The 18,856-nt window shown below is 45.1% G+C and overlaps 1 long non-coding RNA gene across 1 annotated transcript in view; it reads left to right on the top strand.

Annotated features, from left to right (window-relative positions):
- Window positions 1-18,856, top strand: part of LOC128313248 (uncharacterized) — a 31,282-nt gene that overhangs the window by 2,737 nt on the left and 9,689 nt on the right. The window contains exon 2 of the long non-coding RNA XR_008293686.1: window positions 12,051-12,111. This is a non-coding gene — a long non-coding RNA (uncharacterized LOC128313248). The remainder of the gene's footprint in view (window positions 1-12,050; window positions 12,112-18,856) is intronic.

Consider the following 18,856-nt stretch of genomic DNA (forward strand, 5'->3'; position numbering starts at 1 on the left):
TTAATTGTTTCTTTTGCTCCGCAGAAGCTTTTGAGTTTGATATAGTCCCATTTATTGATTTTTGCTGAGAATTTTTGCATCTATATTCATCAGGGATATTGGTTTGTACTTTTCTTGTGGTGGTGTTCTTTTTCTAGTTCTTGAAGTGTAAAGTTAACTTGATTATTTGAGATCTTTCTAACGTCTTAATATATCCACTATTGCTATAACTTCTCTCAGAACTGGTTTTGCTGGGTCCCACAAGATTTGATAAATTGTATTTCCATTTTCGTGTGTTTCAAGATAATTTTTTAATTTCCCTTTGATTTCTTCTTTGAGCCATTGTTTAGAAGTGGGTTAGTTTCCACATATTTGTAGATCTTCTTTCTCATTTTCTTGTTGTTGATTTATGTTTTACTGGTCATTCTGACCATTGTCGTCAGAAAAGATAGTTGGTGTGGTTTCAGTCTTCTTAAAATTGCCAAGATTTATTTTGTGACCTGTCTCAATCTGTCCTGGAGAATGCTCCATGTGCACTCGAGAAGAATGTGGATTCTGTAAATGTTGGATAGCATGTTCTGTGTTAGTTCACTTGTTCCAAAGTGTGGTTCAGTTCCAACATTTCCTTGTTGATTTTCTGTCTGGATGATCTATATGTTGCTGATATTGAAGTCCCTTATTATCATTGTATCATGGTCTGTTTCTCCCTTAAGATCTGTTAGTATTTGTTTCATATACTTTGTCGTTCAGGTGTTAGGAACATATATATTTATGATTGTTATTGTCTTCTTGATGTATTGACCCGTTCATCATTATATAATAACCTCCTTTGTCCCTTGTTACCCTTTTTGGCTGGAAGTGTGTTTTGTCTGATAGAAGTATGGTTTTGCCTGCCTTCTTTTGGTTTATGTTTGCTTGCAATTCCATCCTTTCAGCTCAGGCCTCTCTGTGTCTTGAGAGCAGAAATGAGTCTCCTGCAAGCAGCATAGAGTTGAGTGGGTTTTTTTAAATCCAACCAGCCAGTCTGTGCCTTTTGATTGGCAAGTTCAACCACTTTACAGTTAGGGGGATTGTTGATATGTAAGGACTCACTACTCCCTTTTATCTTTTTAACCTTCTGGTTATTTTGTCTCTCTGTTATTTCTTTTTTCCTCTGTTTCTGTCTTTGTAAGTTGGTGGTTTACCATTGTGATTTTCTCTGTCTGTCCTTTCTTTATGTTTCATGTGTTTGCTGTAGTTTTTTGCCCTGTGATTACCATGAGGTTTACACCAAACATCTGATAGATGAAATAGTGCCCTTGCTGCCGATAGTAGTTTATCTTCATTCGCCTGTAAAGGCCCCAACCTTTTACTCCTCCTTCTTCTGTATATTTTTGATGTCATAAATTACCTCTTTGGATGCTGTGATTTCATCACCAAATTGCAGTGGCTATGGTTATGTTTAATGCTCTTTTTTTTTTAACCTTCATGCTGTATTTCAGTGTTTAATATACTATTCTTAAAAAGAGTTACACTTTTCTAATGCTATTTATCACCTTTATCAGATTTTTTTTTTTGTATTTATGTCCTGTTTCTGCTTGAAGAACTCCATTCGGCATTTCTTGTTAGGCAGGTTGAGTGGCAATGGGCTTCTTCAGCTTTTGTCTGAGAAAGTCTTTCCTCTCCTTATATCTGGAGAGTATTCTTGGCTGGCAGTTGCTGTCTTCCAGTATTTTGAAGAGGTCACATTAGTCTCTCCTGACCTCTAGAATTTCTGCTGAGAAATCTGCTTATACCCTGAGGGAGGTTCCTTTATAGGTTACTACCTTCCCTTCCCCACCTCGGCTGCCTTTAAAATTCTTTATCATTGTCTTTTGACAGTGTTGTTGTGATGTGTCTTAGAGAAGGTCTTTTTGCCTTGAGATTATAAGGTGTTCCGTTAGCTTCATGGACTTTCCACTTTCTTCCCTAGGTTTGGGGAGTTCTTAGCTATTGTTTCTTTAAATACAGTCTCTATTCCCCTCACCCTCTCTTCTCCATCTGGTGTACCTGTTAATCTTGTGTTGTTTCCTCTGATGGAGTCTGATTGTTCTTGGAGGGTTTTGTGGGTGGGGTTTTTTTTTTTTTGAGATTTTATTTATTTTTTTTAAGTTTATTTCTTTATTTTGAGAGAGAGAGAGCATGCACACATGAGCAGGGGTGGGGCAGAGAGATAGAGAGAGAATCACAAGCAGTCTCCTCACTGCCAGCACAAAGCCCGACATGGGGCTGGAACTCACAAACCATGAAATCATGACCTGAGCCAAAATCACCTCAGATCCTTAAAACTGACTGAGCCACCCAGGCTCCTCAGATATTTTATTTTTTTTAAGTAATCCCTACACTCAACATGGGCCTCAAACCCACAACCCCAAGATCAAGAGTTGTGCGCTCTACCCACTGAACCAGCTGGGCACCCCAGCTCTTTTGAATTCTTTGTAAGTCAGCTCACAGTATTGTGTCTTTTGGTTTAGTTGGTTGCTGGAAAATTGTCATTTGCTTTTTGTGAGGCCATGTGGCCGTGATTTTTCATGGTGTTTGATGAGAAGTATCCCTGACCCCACACTTGAAGTAGGGACCCTCTTTTGGGTAAGGTTCTGTTTACTTTGAGTCTAATCGAATGGTTCAACCGATGGGCCCCATAGGAGCCTTTCTTTTGTTTTCCAGAAGGTGGTGCTAGGGCATAAGTCTTGGTTTCTCTTGCCAGTGCTGTCTTCCAGCTCAGGTTGGGAGCATGTGAAAAAGCAGGTTGAGGAAAAAGGTGGGGGTGGCACAAAGTGGGGAGAAGTATGTGCTTAGCGCTGTGACTCTGGGTACGTCCCCACCTTGGAGAGGGGGTGTCCCAGAGCTCCTCCTGGGCAGACAGCACAGGCAGCAGGAGCCAGTTCCCTCAGTTTTGTTTGCACCCTCCCCCTGCCCAGCCTCACCCCAGCCTTCCCACTGGTCTTGGCACTCTCTTCTCCGAAATAGGGGTGTTGCTGAAGAGCGGGGCACCGTCCAGCCACAGCCAGGCATGCAGACTTCCACTGACCCCTTCACTGTCCACCTCTTCCACTGCCAAAGCCACCACTGCTGTCATGTTGCAGCTACCTCCAGGCCCCGGCCACCTACCTTCCTTGCACAGAAGGATGAACCTCTGGTGTCCTAGTGGGCTGTGCAGAGGTGCTGTCGTTCAGTTACAGATGTGGATTCATTGTGCCCAAAAATGAGAGAGGAAAGGACCAACTCCTGTCACCATGATGCTAACATCGCTCTGGTTGTAAACTCTTTTTTTTAACGTTTTATTTATTTATTTATTTATTTATTTATTTATTTATTTATTTATTTTTGAGACAGAGACAGAGCATGAACGGGGGAGGGGCAGAGAGAGAGGGAGACACAGAATCAGAAGCAGGCTCCAGGCTCTGAGCCATCAGCCCAGAGCCCGACGCGGGACTCGAACTCATGGACCGCGAGATCGTGACCTGAGCTGAAGTCGGACACTTAACCAACTGAGCCACCCAGGCGCCCCTCTGGTTGTAAACTCTTGCGTGCGTTTATACAAGTGTATGTGCTTCACGCCATAGGAGGTACAAGATGTCACTCACCCAGAAAGCCCGGACTCTGTGCTATCCACCTTGGCATCCCTATGTCTGCACAGGTCCCGGCATGTAGTAGGACCTCAACAAATGCACAGTGGCAGACTGACAGGGTGCCCAGTGTAAGCACGACTCACAAAGATTTTTTCTAGGATGTGAAAAGATGCACACTCGCCATAACTCACCATCTTCCTCCCACCCGGTGAACCCCACTTCCAATAGCACGCCGTTGTCACCCACATCCAGTTGATGGGATGAAGGGTTGGCTCAGAGATGGAGAAAGCCCCATCATCGCAGGGAACAAGTGACAACCTTAGCTCTGGCATCGAAAGGTTTTTGGACCAATCTTTTCCATCGTCGTTTTTCATTCCTTGATACTCCAGATGGGACGAGGCTCATTGCTCGGTGCCCTAAAACAAACCTCAGAATCCAAGTGGATATTCAAAAAGGAAAAAGGTCCATCCACCTCTGTCCCCCACACAGGTGGATTTGTTGCGTCTTTGTCAGCTCCCGCTGCTCTAACAGAAGACCCTAGACTGGGGGGTCTTGGCTCTAGAGGCTAAATTTTGAGACCAGGGTACGAGCGTGTTTGGATCCTTGTGAAGACATTCTTCCCGCTTTACAGACCGCTGCCTTTTCCTCTGTATCTTCCTGCAGTGAAGACAGATCATCTCTCTAGGGTCTCTCACAAGAAGAGACTAATCCCATGCACGAAGACTCCCCTTATGACCTGGTTAGCCCCCAAAGGCCCCACCTCCCAACATCATCACCTCGGGGGTTAGGGCTTCCATATGGGGACTTTCAGGAAACAAAGATATTCAGTCCATAGAAGTAGGATACTCCAACCCAGTTGTTCTTACTCCTGGCTACTTCTTGGCTCCCTTGGAATTAAAAATAATTAAGAAGGGCGCCTGGGTGGCCCAGTCATGATCTCCCGGTTCGTGAGTTCGAGCCTCATGTTGGGCTCAGGGCTGACAGTTGAGAGCCTGGAGCCTGCTTCCAAATTCTGGGTCTCCCTCTCTCTCTCTGCCCCTCCCCTGCTCATGCTCTGTCTTTTTCTCTCTCTCTCCCTCTCTTTCTCTCTCAAAAATAAATAAACATCAAAAAAAAATTTTTTTTAACGTTTATTTATTTTTGAGACAGGGAGAGACAGAGCATGAACGGGGGAGGGTCAGAGAGAGAGGGAGACACCGAATCTGAAACAGGCTCCAGGCTCTGAGCTGTCAGCACAGAGCCCGACGTGGGGCTCAAACTCACGGACTGTGAGATTGTGACCTGAGCCGTAGTCGGACACTTAACCAACTGAGCCACCCAGGCGCCCCCAAAAAAATTTTTTAAGGGGAAGAATATTGAAGGTGTCCATCCCCGAGTAACTACATTTAAATAAAAAATACTGAGTTGCTAAAAATAAATAAAGTGGAAGCCATGTAGGCATAGAGCACAGTCATGGATATGAAATGTAAGTTTTAAATATTGCCATCACTTTATAGGAAGCATGTCTAAAGCCGCCAATGAAGGCATACTGACGGTATTTGTTTCCAACTTCGTTACCTTAACGACGTCTCTTACTCAGTCCACCCCTGTCCTGAATCCCAGTACAAGCAGTCCAAGGAACTTACCAAAGTGGAGGAGGCAAAGGAATTCAGAGATCATCCTGGCCTTGCAGCCTGCCCGAAGGGCCTACTTCAGTTTTGCAACCACGGGAAGGAGGGAAGCACCCCACGGTGGTATCTTTGGCCAGCCCTGCTCTTCCTTCCTCTCTCTTGACCCGTTGAGTTTCATGACACACCCATGCTCCCACGGTGAGAACCAGGTGGCGTGCACAAACAGCCTCACAAGCAAGTACTTCTGGTGTCACAGTCCTGCTCTGATTGCGTGCGAGCTCAGGTCTCAGTTCTGACTCCTCTTAGCCCTGAGCACTGGGACCAAAGGATTCTGTTTCGGGATACGGAAACCGGTTGATGTGGAGAATACTGCTAATTCCCTGGCTAATGGAAAAGACGCTGGAGACTGGTATGAAATGAGGCCATCCACATTGCTGAGTGTTTGAACGGCTATAGCGAGACCCTTCATTAAGGTCGTTAAAAAGTGCGTGAAACACTCCCACCCCTCCATCCAGCCACACGAGGGTTCTTCCATCATGGGAAAAAAACCACATTTTTTTAAGTTGATTTATTTTGTGAGAGCAAGAACACAAGTGGGGGAGGAACAGAGAGAGAGGGAAAGAGAGGATCCCAAGCAGGCTCTGTGCCGTCAGCACAGAGCCCGATGTGGGGCTTGAACCCACGAAGCTGTGAGATCGTGACCTGAGATGAAATTAAGAGTCTGACACATAACCAGCTGAGCCACCCAGGCACACCTTTCATGGCAAAACTTTTTTAAAAAAGATTTCCCTGTTTTTTAATTAAGACTTTATTTTTTTATTTTTAGGGTTTTTGTTTTGTTTCTTGAGAGAGAGAGAGAGGAGAGGCAGCCTGAAATGGGGAGGGACAGATAGAGGGAGAGAGAGAATCTTAGGCAGGTTCCACACTTCATGTGCAGCCCGACTCAGGGCTTGATCCCATGACTGAGATCATGACCTGAACCAAAATCAAGAGTTGGACGCTTAACCAACTGAGCCACCCAGGCACCCCTTAAGATTTTATTTTAAGCAATCTCTACACCCAACATGCACTTGAACTTACAACCTTGAGATCAAGGGTTATGTGCTCCACCGACTAAATCAGCCAGGTGCCCCCCCATCATGGAAAACTTTTATCTGCACACAGTTATTGATGAAACAAGCAAAAATATCAGGCTAAAGAAGATTAGAACAACAGGATTAACCAACTTGACCTAGTTAACGTTTTCAGAGCACCGCTACCCCCAGCAGTTACAAAATGTACATTATTTTCAAGTACGCATGAAGCATTAACCAAAATAGGCCACATGCACTGTTAAAAACAAAAAAGGTGGGGCGCCTGGGTGGCTCAATCAATTAAGCATCTGACTCAGGTCATGATGTCTTGGTTCATGGGCTCAAGCCCTGAGTTAGGCTCTGTGCTGACAGTGCAGAGCCTGCTTGGGATTCTCTCTCTCTGCCTCTCTCTCTCTCAAAAAAAAAATAATAATAGTTAATTAGTTTTTAAAAGTAAAAATTAAAAGCAGGGCGCCTGGGTGGCTCAGTCGGCTAAGCGTCCAACTCTTGGTTTCAGCTCTCGTGATCTCACAGTCTGTGTGAGACTAAGCCCAGTGTTAGGCTCTGTGCTAACAGCAAGGAGCCTGCTTGGGATATATTCTCTCTCTCTCTCTCTCTCTCTCTCTCTCTCTCTCTCTCTCTCTGCCCCTCCCCTGCTTGCTCGTGCTCCCTCTCTCTTAAAAATTAATGAACTTAAAAATAAAAAGCAAGAAGGAAAAAAAGCAAAAAGAAGAGAAGGTTTGTGTCGCTGGGAGTGAGGGCTCTAAGTCCTAGTTTAATACGTATTTAGGAGATTGGAGCCTGCGGTGGTTACTTTGGACTTACGACGGGTTACTCTGGACTTACGACGGTTTAAACCTGCCTATGTATTCTTTTCTGTTCATCACACCAAAAGTTAGAGTCGAATTCTCCTCTTCTGGAACACGGGCCATTTGTAGCGGCTTGCTTCTAACAACCAGAATACAGGCAAGTGTGCAGGGAAGGGTTAAGTCAGCAGGCCCGCCTTGCTCAGAACCTATGTGTTACTAAGAAAATCCTGTCTTCCCCTCAGGGCTCACCTTTGGCAGCTCCTGAGGGATGGGCTCTGAGCCCTTGGAATGTTCTCCCTGGTCAGCCTAGCAGAGTGTGGTACCCCCTCTGTAACCCTGCACCAAATCTCTGTAGAGAATTATATGCTCTGGGAGAAGTGGATTCTCTAGGAAATCTTTAGGGAAAGTAAAGAGGTGTCAAACATCCATCAAACAAGACAAGTCAAAATGGTGTGCCACTTGCTGGGAGGCAAGATCATGTTTCTGAAGGTTCTGTTGACCTACAGATAACCTGAATCTGAATGTGAGTGGATACAAGACTAATCCAACTGAGGTCTTCTGCAAAGTAACTAGTCTGTAATCTCAGCTCACGAAAGTCAAGGGAAAACCATTCGAGAGGGAAGAAGATGAAGGAAGTGTGGCCACTGAGTGCCACACATGACCCCGAACTGGATTCTCTCCTTGGGAAAGGAGGTCCTGGGACCATTGGCACAACTTGAATGAGCTCTTGAGTACGAGAATGCAGCCGTGTATCCGTGTTGAGTTCTGACTCTAAGGGGTGTCCTGTGGTTGTAGAAAAGAACACCTATATCTGCAGGGATCACACACTGGAGTGTGCAGGCGATGAGTCACTGTGTCGCACTCTGGAATGGTTTGCAAGCCAGAAGGCTTTCCTCCTGTACTTGGACACCATGTAGTCTGGAAGTTGCTACAGATGAGATATCTGCAGATTGCACCTTTCTTTAAAAAGATGTTAATTTGTATGTTGTGAGATTATTTTCATCTTAATTTTCTGTGTTTCTAATTTAGTATGCGCTCCTTTTCACTGCAGTTTATAGATGCTATTTAGGTGTCCTTAATTGGACACTCCATTGGGTGGAAACATTCCCATTACTAATACATTTCATGAAAGATAAATATCAAAGAAGACTCAATGCATTTTATATCTTTTGTAATGCTTGGTAATGGAGAATTGTTGCTCCATATTCATTTTTTTAATGTTTATTTTTGAGAGAGAGAGAGGGTGTGGGGGGTAGGGAGAGAGAAAGGGGGACAGAGGATCTGAAGCGAGCCCCATGTGCGGCTCAAACTCACAAACTGCGAGATCATGACCTGAGCCAAAGTCAGATGCTCAAGTGACCTAGCCACCCAGGTGCCCCTCCGTAATGATTCTTAATTCAAAAACTCACTAAAAGAAAATTCACTGATAAAGGTTAGGTAAATTCACGTCATAGTGTTTGGTCCTCTGACTACAAGAAAGAATAAGAACCTTATTAAATGACCAGAAATCTCTCCCTTTTGCAGTATACGCTCCATATGCTGTGTTTTTAAGTATTTTTTCCAAAATCTGATAAATAGAGTCAAGTGAAGAAGTAGTTCTAACAATTCCAACCAAAGATACACAAACACTTAAATAATGGGGTAGACAGGCCGTCAGCCATCTTTCAAATGGGTTGATTTATGTCCCTCCAGAAGATGTTGAACTCCTAACCTCCAAGACCTATGAATGTGTCTTCATTTGGATAATCTATTTTTATTTCATTTTTATTTTAGAGAGAGCACAAGCTGGGGAGGTGGGCAGAGGGAGAGGGAAACAGAACTTTAAGCAGGCTTCTTGCCCAGCATGGATCCCGACATGGGCTTGATCCCACAACCCTGGGATCATGACCTGAACCAGAATGAAGAGTCAGATGCTCAACTGACCGAGCTACCTACGCGCCCCTGATTTCATTTTTATAAGGTGTGAGGTTTCAGCAAATCAGGACGCAGAAGGGAACGTCCTTATACTTATAAACGGCATCTGTGAAAAACCTACAAGTAGTAGCATATTTTTTTAATTTTTTTTAACATTTATTCATTTTTGAGAGACAGAGTGTGAGCGGGGAAGGCGCAAAGGGAGAGGGAGACACAGAATCCGAAGCAGGCTCCAGGCTCCGAGCTGTCAGCACAGAGCCTGACGCGGGGCTCAAACCGCGAGATCATGACCTGAGCCAAAGTCAGACCCTTAACCGAGTGAGCCATCCAGGCGCCCCAAGAAATTAGGCAATTTAAAGAAAGGCATGCAGAATAGAAATGGAACAAGTAAAACTGTCTTTAGTCACAGAGAATATGATAAACTATGTAGAAGTTTCTAAGGAATCTACAAAAAGTTGTAAGAAATAATGTCTGAACTTGGAAGGTAGCAGCATTTGTCAGTAACAAAAACAATAATTGTATTCATATGCCCACTCAGGGAACCACTGCAAGCAATAATTCAGAAAGCAGCAACATTTATACCACATCAATGAACATGAAAAACTTAAGGATACAATTAAAGTGGACATATGTCAGAGCTGAACAGTGAAAAAGGCAAAACACTGATGAGAGAAAATCAAAATAGATAAACCGTGCCCCTGGATCAGAACACTCAATATTACTAAGGTTCACATTCTCTCCAAGTTAATGTGTGGTGTAAACGCAAGCCCATTCAGTATCCCAGTAGCCTTTGGGGGAAATTGACAATTTGATTCTAAAATGCATTTGATGGGGCACCTAGGTATCTCAGTCAGTTAAGCGTCCAACTTGATTTTCGCTCAGGACATGATATCGAGGTTCATGAGATCAGACCCCTCACTGGGCTCTGTGCCGACACCATGGAGTCTGCTTGGGATTCTCTCTCTCCCTCTCTCTCTGCCCCTCCCCTGCTCACACACACATTTTCTTTCTCTCTATAAATAAATAAACTTAAAAATATACTTAAAGGAGTGCCTGGGTGGCTCAGTCAGTTAAGCGTTGGAGTCTTGATCTTGGCTCAGGTCGCGATCTCACAGTTTGTCAATTTGAGCCCCATGTAGGACTTCGCTGACATGTGGAGTCTACTTGGGATTCTGTCTCTGCCTCTCCCCCACTTGTGCTCACTTACTCTCTCCCTCTCTCTCTCTCTTTGTCAAAATAAATAAACTTAAAATTTTTTTTATTTAAAAAAAATTTTTTTTAACGTTTATTTATTTTTGAGACAGAGAGAGACAGAGCATGAACAGGGGAGGGTTAGAGAGAGAGGGAGACACAGATTCTGAAACAGGCTTCAGGCTCTGAGCTGTTAGCACAGAGCCTGACGCGGGGCTTGAACTCACGGACCGCGAGATCATGACCTGAGCCAAAGTTGGCCGCTTAACCGACTGAGCAACCCAGGCACCCCAAACTTAAAAATTTTTAAATATGTATACTTAAAACATTATTTTGCATGTACATGAAAAGTAAAAAGATCTAGAATAGCCAGGATCATTTAAAAATCTGATAAACCAATAGCCTCTGTTTTCAAGACTTCTAAAAAGCTACAGTAATCGATATAGTATGGCATAAGCTAAAGTATAGAAAAATGGATTACTGGAACAAGAGTTCAGAAATCAACTCATGAATCTATGACAAACTGGTTTGACATAGATTGACAAACATGCCAAGGTAATTGAGTGGAAAAAGAAGAATCCTTTCAAGAAATGGTGCAGGTGGGGCGCCTGGGTGGCTCAGTCGGTTAAGCGTCCGACTTCAGCTCAGGTCACGACCTCGCAGTCCTCGAGTTTGAGCCCCGCGTCGGGCTCTGGGCTGATGGCTCAGAGCCTGGAGCTTGCTTCCGATTCTGTGTCTCCCTCTCTCTCTGCTCCTCCCCCGTTCATGCTTTGTCTCTCTCTGTCTCAAAAATAAATAAACGTTAAAAAATTTTAAAAAAAAAGAAAAAAAAAGAAATGGTGCAGGAACAACTGAGTTAATCTATATGTGAAAAGAATGAACACTGAGTCTTAGCTGATACCATCTATAAGGGTGCATAGTATATGTGTGGCAAGACTTCCTGGTTAGAATACAAAAGTTTTAGCTGTAAAAGAAGAACTTTCGTCAAAACTCCGACTTTTAAGAAGATGCAAAGTTTCATTTAAAAACGCGAAGAGAGGGGCGCCTGGGTGGCGCAGTCGGTTAAGCGTCGACTTCAGCCAGGTCACGATCTCGCGGTCCGGGAGTTCGAGCCCCGCGTCAGGCTCTGGGCTGATGGCTCAGAGCCTGGAGCCTGTTTCCGATTCTGTGTCTCCCTCTCTCTCTGCCCCTCCCCCGTTCATGCTGTGTCTCTCTCTGTCCCAAAAATAAGTAAACGTTGAAAAAAAACCAAAATTTAAAAAAAAAAACGCGAAGAGAAGTAACAGACTTCTGAGGTAAATATTTGCAAGATGTGTCTGTTAATAATGGACATATGCCCAGATTATATATATTCTTACCACACAGTATCAGGAGGATTAACAACCAAATTAAAAAATGGACAAAGTAGGGGCACCTGGGTGGCTCAGTCGGTTGAGCGTCCGACTTCAGCTCAGGTCATGATCTCACGGTTTGTGAATTCGAGCCCTGCATCAGGCTCTGTGCTGACAGCTCGGAGCCTGGAGCCTGCCTCAGATTCCGTGTCACCCTCTCTGCCTCTCCCCTGCTCATTCTCTGTCTCTCTCTCAAAAATAAACATTAATTTTTTTTTTAAAAAGGGCAAAGTATTTAATCATATACTTCATGAGGAATATATACATATTTCCAGTAGTACCTGAGAAAGTGCTCACAACATAGGAGGTCAGGAAAAGGCACAGTAAAAGCCACACTGACCAAATAAATAATGATCCCAGAAACAGACCCACACATGTATGGAACTTTGGTTTATGACAGAAATGGTAGATCAGTAGGAGAAAGATTAATTGTTATGTGTTGCATAAATTCATATTTTGTTGGATTAATCTTTATGCCTGTCCTCTGCCCCAGGTGAAGAGTACAGAAGAGGAAGCCGTCATCTTGTCCTGGAGCGGCAACATTCTCAACAGAGGTGAGAATGTGCATTCCATGAGAAACTGTTCAGGGTCAGTGGGTCTGATTTGATCAACACCCATCATTCCCCTGGGCAGCTGTGGGGTCTGTGGGAAGAAGGACAGAAAGAGATCACAGTGGGGGGCGGAAGGAAAAGGAAGAATATTATTTCTCCTGGCCTCTAAACACAGGTTCTCCACCAGAGGAATACCACCCCATTCCCCAACATCTATATCTAGGGATGTTTGAGAAAGTACTGTAGTATGTGCTTTTTTTCTTCTCCCGCATTGATTGGGGGCTTTAACTGGTATTTAATGGGGAAAGCAGATGCTAAGTGTTTCTGTAATCAATAGGACAGTCACACATGGTAAAGAAATATTTCACCTAAAAGGTCATTGGCTCTCCTACTGAGAAACAGGAAGTGTTAATGATAGGGTTTGGGGTTTAAGGAACCATATATCACTACAAAAGTCCAGCTGCTTTACGTGGTTCCTTGTGGAGACTCCTTCTGGCTATGCCAGGCGTCAGTCCTGGTGATAATCAGAAACATGACAGAAAGACCCAGTCGGATGAGGTTAACTTTGGTGTCATCCCCCAGTGTGGTACCTGAGAAAACGGAAGGAGAGAATGAGATCATGACTGGCATCCCTTCTGCTCAAAGGGATCTACCAAATGTGACTCTCACACACCCGCTTGTGTTTCCTGGCCAGTGGTCTTGTACCTTCGCTCAAGTTTTATTGAAAACATAATGTAGGATTTCATGAGGTCTATAATGGCCCTTCTTTTTGTCTTCTTTCTTTTATATTCTCTGTGCCCTCTCTCTCTTCCTTCGTTTATTTGGTCTTTATCTCATTTCCACTTTCCCACATTTCCTTTCTCCTTTCTCCCTCCAGGGATTAGGGATTAGGAGCAACACAAAAGACTCAGAGCACTTTTATTGCCTTCTTCAGGCTGTCATAACGAAATGCCACAAACTGGGTGACATAAAGCAACAGAAATGTATTCTCTCACCGTCTGAAGGTTCGAAGTCTGTTGCGACCGGCGCAACAAACACCGAGATCAGGGTCCTGAGGGTAGGGGAATGTAAGAAAAAAAGAGAGAAGAGAAGACAGTTTGGGAACAGGAGGGTCCCCTGGGCTGATGGCCCAAGTGACGGCTTTATTGTTGCTGTACACAATCTTTTATATCCAGACTCTTATGGGTCAGGCCATTCTAAGAATAAACAGGTTTCACATAATCCCTGCCAACCAAAACATTTAGTTCTGTGTTTCTTGTGCATTTTCTAGACGGGACACAACAAGACCTTGTTGATAAGATTGCTAGCAAAACACAATTCCCATGTTTGTTTCTATCTGACTCGGGGTAGAAAAAGGGAGGTAGCATTACTGCCAACACCTGCAGACCACAGGCTTCAGGAATTAACTTTCTCAGCCTTGACAAGGCTTTCGTATGCCCTTGAAAATGGGGGAATGGGAGGGGGAACCACCGGGTTGGCTGAGTCAACAGGGAACCGTTGCTCGACCCGGTCTCAGCCTGGCACCGGGGCCCGGCCTCCCACAGAAGTCTGAAGTCAAGGTGTTGACAGAGCAATACTTTCTCCAAAGATTCTAGGGAAAGATCCTTCCTTCTTTCGTCTTCTAGCTCCTGGAAGCTCCAAGCACTCTTTGGCCTGTGGCCACATCACTCCAATCTCGGCCTCTGTTTTCACATGGCCGTCTTCCTTCAGTATGTCTCAGTGTCATTACTTACTCCTCATCTTTTAAGGACACCAGTCACATTGAGTAAGAGTATTCCCTAATCTAGTGTAACCTCATGTGAAGTTAACAAATGATTATCTGCAAAGACCAGATAATGCTATTTCCAAATAAGGTCGCATTCACAGGTACGGGGAGTTAGGACTCAAACATACCTCTTGGGGGACAAAAATCAACCCATTATGGCTCCAGCAGAGTGCCAAAATCTCGTAGCTGGCCCAGTATCCTCATAGCACAAAACTTAAACTTCATATAGGCAGTGAGCCCAGGAATTTTGGAATTCAGAAGCTAAGCATCTGGGTCATGGTGCATATCAGCTGCAACCAAGTAGGGCTTGAGGTTGGCTGTGGACCTGGTTCCTAAGGAGGAGCCTGTATGTGCATCATCCCTCTCAGTAGAACTGGGAATAGCTATGGCCTATAAACAGGGAATTTCTCAACGTCACACATCCCACTTACTGCCGAGTCTATCTGTAAACTCAGCGGTAAACACATTCCCTGAGGTGAGGTCCATGGAGAGTAATTTCTAATGATGCCACCATATTTTTAAAAAATTTTTATTGTTTATTGTTGAGAGAGAGAGAGGGAGAGAATGGGAAGGGGAGGGGCAGAGAGAGAGGGAGACAGAATCGGAAGCAGGCTCTAAGTTCTGGGCTGTCAGCACAGAGCCCGACGCGGGGCTCAAACTCAGAAGCCGTGAGATCGTGACCTGAGCCGAAGTCAGATGCTTAACTGACTGAGCCACCCAGACCCCGATGATGCCACCATATTTAGAAAGTCCCCTCCCCCTCTCATTACTGACCATACAGGCCTTCATTTCTGATTATAAAACGTTTATTGACTGTGGGAAGAATCAGGAAGACACAAAGTTATAAACCAAGAAGTTCATTTGTAGCATCCAGTGAAGTAGAATTATAGTAGAAACAAAGGCAATTTTCAACGATGTAGTACGGGCCTGGTGACCCAAGTGGATACCACAAACATGACACAAAAGCAGAATGCTGTGGAAACCCTGCATCTGGAGAACAAGACAGAGTCATCGAAAATTAAATTGTTAACGCCAAGACAAACCAAAATGGTAACAGCTGCAGACAGTAGTAGAAGGAATTCTGCTGGTGACCAGCTTAATGATTTTAAAGACTGACAGGAGAGATCATCCAAGAATGCAAAATAAAAAAGGTGAAACACATGGAAACGATGAAAGACTTAAAAGGAACATAATGGACGCAATGGAGAAATGAGAATCAAAGACTAACAGAACAGTCTTTGATTAAAAATAATATATTTCTGGGGCGCCTGGGTGGCTCAGTCGGTTGAGCGTCTGACTTCGGCTCAGGTCATGATCTTGCGGTCTGCGGGTTTGAGCCTCACGTCGGGCTCTGTGCTGACAGCTCAGAGCCTGGAGCCTGCTTCTGATCCTGTGTCTCCCTCTCTCTCTGCCCCTCCCGCACTCTCACTTTGTCTCATTCTGTCTCTCAAAAATAAATAAATGTAAAAAAAAAAAATTTAAAGAAGGACAAGGAAAGGATAGGGAATTTGGGATGAAAGAACAAGTAGGAAAAATAATCACCATCTATTGTGTCTCTTCAGCCAAACACACAGCCCTGTAAAAGAATCACCCATGAGATACAAGCTATTGTTGTGGAACAAGGTTCCCAGTCACTTTATGACAGACTTCCTTAGATACTGGCAGCACTTGGCTAGAGTAAGACTCAGTCACCAGGCTTCCCCAGACTGCCTCATGGTTATTGCCCTGCTGGAGCAATCTAGAAAATGTATCGGGGGGGCGCCTGGGTGGCTCAGTCAGTTAGGCGGCCAACTTCGGCTTGGGTCATGATCTCGCGGTCCGTGAGTTCTAGCCCCACGTCGGGCTCTGTGCTGACAGCTCAGAGCCTGGAGCCTGCTTCATATTCTGTGTCTCCCTCTCTCTGACCCTCCCCTGTTCATGCTCTGTCTCTCCCTGTCTCAAAAATAAATAAACGTTAAAAAATTTTTTTTAAAAAAATGTATCAGGGGCTGTAGAAGAAATGGCTAGATGAAGTGCAGTTTGGGATAGAGAACGGTCATAGTGTGATTTGTGGAGTGTCTGTGTGGGTACGTACTTTTGCCTGAGTGCTAAGAGCTCCTGGAAATTGACGTCATGCCTGTGCATGAATATTACTGTAATAAAAATTTTACGTTCACAAGGAGTTTAGTTAGACATGCATTTCTAAGAAGAGAAATTTCCTTCTCCCGTATGGAAAAACAGTTTGGTGTTTCTGGGGGAAAGTGAGAAGTTGATAGGACTTTTAGGTGCAAACACGTGCACGCATCAAGAAAAGCAGGGGTGCCTGGGTGGCTCAGTCGGTTAAGCCGACTTGGGCTCAGGTCATGAGTTTGAGTTTGAACTCGCAGTTTGTGAGTTCGAGCCCCGCATCAGGCACTGTGCTAACAGCTCAGGGCCTGAAGTGTGCTTCAGGTTCTGTCTGTCTGTCTGTCTGTCTCTCTTTCTCTCTCTCTGCCCCTCCCTCCCCCGCTTGCACCTTTTCTCTCTCTCTCTCTCTCTCTCTCTCTCTCTCTCTCTCAAAAATAAACATTAAAAACGGTTTTTTATTAAAGAAAGAAAGAAGAGAAAAGTCTGAGAAAGTGGAAGATAGTGGGCGTATGCCAAGGCATGCTAAGGACTGCTGTTGCAAAGTCAGAGGAACACAGAAAATGGAGGAAAGCAACATGTAGAGAGAGCAGAGACCTGTGGACGCCTCAGAAGTTGCACATGGGAAGCAGCATGACCCCCACGTCTAGACAGAGCCTGGTCCCTGTGCATCAAAGCGCCCGGGGCCTGGACCCTTGTCCCTCCTGCCCAGTCCCTGCAGAGAGGGCAGAGCCCCAGAACAGATCTGTCCCCATTGTGATGGGCCATACTGTGGCAGGAGGGCATGTGCCACTTCTGATGTTTCTGAAACTGGGCAGAAGGCAGAAGACCATGGTCAGACCTCACACAGTGTGAGCAGATTTAGTGGTGGAGATGAGATTTCCTATGGGAGCGAGTGGGATGTCTGGAGTCACAGAATGTGAAAGGACCTTAAGCTGCCCATAGCTGTTGGAAGGTCAGAGTAGAGGGAGGCACTCAAGTGTGAGAGTCCAGCTTACCCTGTAAATTAAACTTAGTTAAGAAAAAATATCAGAAGCATCGTGTAGTCATTTCAAGTGAAACCCTGCTAGAACTCAGTGCCCTCCACCTGCCGCCTCTTGACTGAGGACCACGCAGGTTCTGAAACCTTCAGAGCTCTTCAGTTCCTGCCTCCCCAACGCCTGCCCTCACTCACTGCCACGGATGCTGCTGGTGGGGATGGGGACCCTCTCCCTGCTTCCCGACTGGGGTATATCTCTCCGAGACTCCAGGGTTTCACCCAATATGATTAGGAAGAACATGTTGGTTGGACGCAGGCTTGACCACCTGGCTTCTCATCACACTGGCCCAGGCCACAGAACTCAGGTGCACTCTGCACAGCACCTCCACAGTGATCAGAGGGGACCGTTGTAGAAGTCTTTTGTAGACTTTTGTAGTCTTTTGTAGACCATTGTAGAATCTCACTGGGGCTGCCTCGAAGCCTGATCACAGGGGCACACGTTCTCTCAAGGACAGAAGACAGGAGGGACATGCTTTCTTCGCTGACAGACGACGGACGGTCCTATGTGATGGGTTTCCAGTAGAAATAGCTCCTGAGCCAGGGGGAGGGGACGATAGGATTCATTCCCCCATGGAAATAGCAGTAATCTTCCTATGAGCACGCAGTCTCTAATCACTGTGACAGCCCTGCAGACGGGCATAACTGTCCTCATTGTATGGATAAGGAAATCGGGCCCAGGCACCACAACCCATGTGCGCAGGAGAGGAGGCTCCAAAACATGAGTTGAATTCACTTCTTTCCTGGAAACACAATTAGAAGGCCTAAGAAGGACATTCTTTTCGTTTTCCCACAGTGAGGGTCTGATGTAAAGGGAGCGCATAGACTATCCTAGAATCTAGGGATCAGAGAGATGTGGTAAGAACTTGGATCCAGTCATGGTGCCCAAAACCAAGCTGAGAACCACATGCCATCCTTGCCCGATGAAACCAGGGGTTTTGGCTCCTGTAGACAGACATCCTGAGCTGTACCCTGTTCCACACCCAGGAAACTTTAAAACAACTTTATCGAGATGTAATTCATATGCCATACAGTTCACCCGTGTAATACGTGCAGTCCAGCAGCTTTCCTTTATTCACAGATGCGTGCAAATACCACACAAATTTAAAACGTTTTCATGGCTTCAAAATGACCCCCCATTACTCTAAAGCTTTTGCTGTATTTCCCTACCCCCACACCTGCAGCCCTAAACACTAGCCTGCTTTCTCTGTGGGTTTCCCTACTCTGGACTTTCCTATGAGTGGAATCGTGTATTATATGGTCTTTGTGACTAGACTTTCACTTGGCATCGTGAGCTCCTCCCTTTTGTGTCTTTGGAATGTCCCCCCCTCAGCATCTGGTCAGGTACCCCAAGGACATTTCTGTTTTGAAGACCCCATACTTGTACCCGTCTTAATTTCCCATTGTAACCCAGTGGAAACAGAAATGCCTTTAGAAGCAGACGGACTTGGGCTTTGACTTCTCTGCTCATTCTCCCTGTGGCCCTGAGCAGGAACCCTCAGCCATCGGCCCCAGGGTCCTCATTTATCCAAGTGGGCCTAATTCCCACCACACAGGAGTGTTTGCAAGGGTCAGAGTGACATGTCCCACAGAATGCTCTAGGAGATGATTTTGGGCAATGCAGTGGCGTGGTATTCTATAGCTTTCATCATGGCGTTAGAAAGTTATTACCCTTTCAATCACGTTATGCCCTTCTGATCACATCAAGGAGAGAAGATGCATTTCAAGCCGACTTTAGAACACCTTTATCTCTGGCTCGTCACTCTTTGTAACTAGGGAGTGGTTGGCCGTGGGCTCAGAAGCCTGACCATCAACAGTGTAAGGCTAGCACGTGCTAACATTTT

The sequence above is a fragment of the Acinonyx jubatus genome, chromosome E2 (assembly GCF_027475565.1).
Source record: "Acinonyx jubatus isolate Ajub_Pintada_27869175 chromosome E2, VMU_Ajub_asm_v1.0, whole genome shotgun sequence".
Taxonomy (NCBI): Eukaryota; Metazoa; Chordata; class Mammalia; order Carnivora; family Felidae; genus Acinonyx; species Acinonyx jubatus.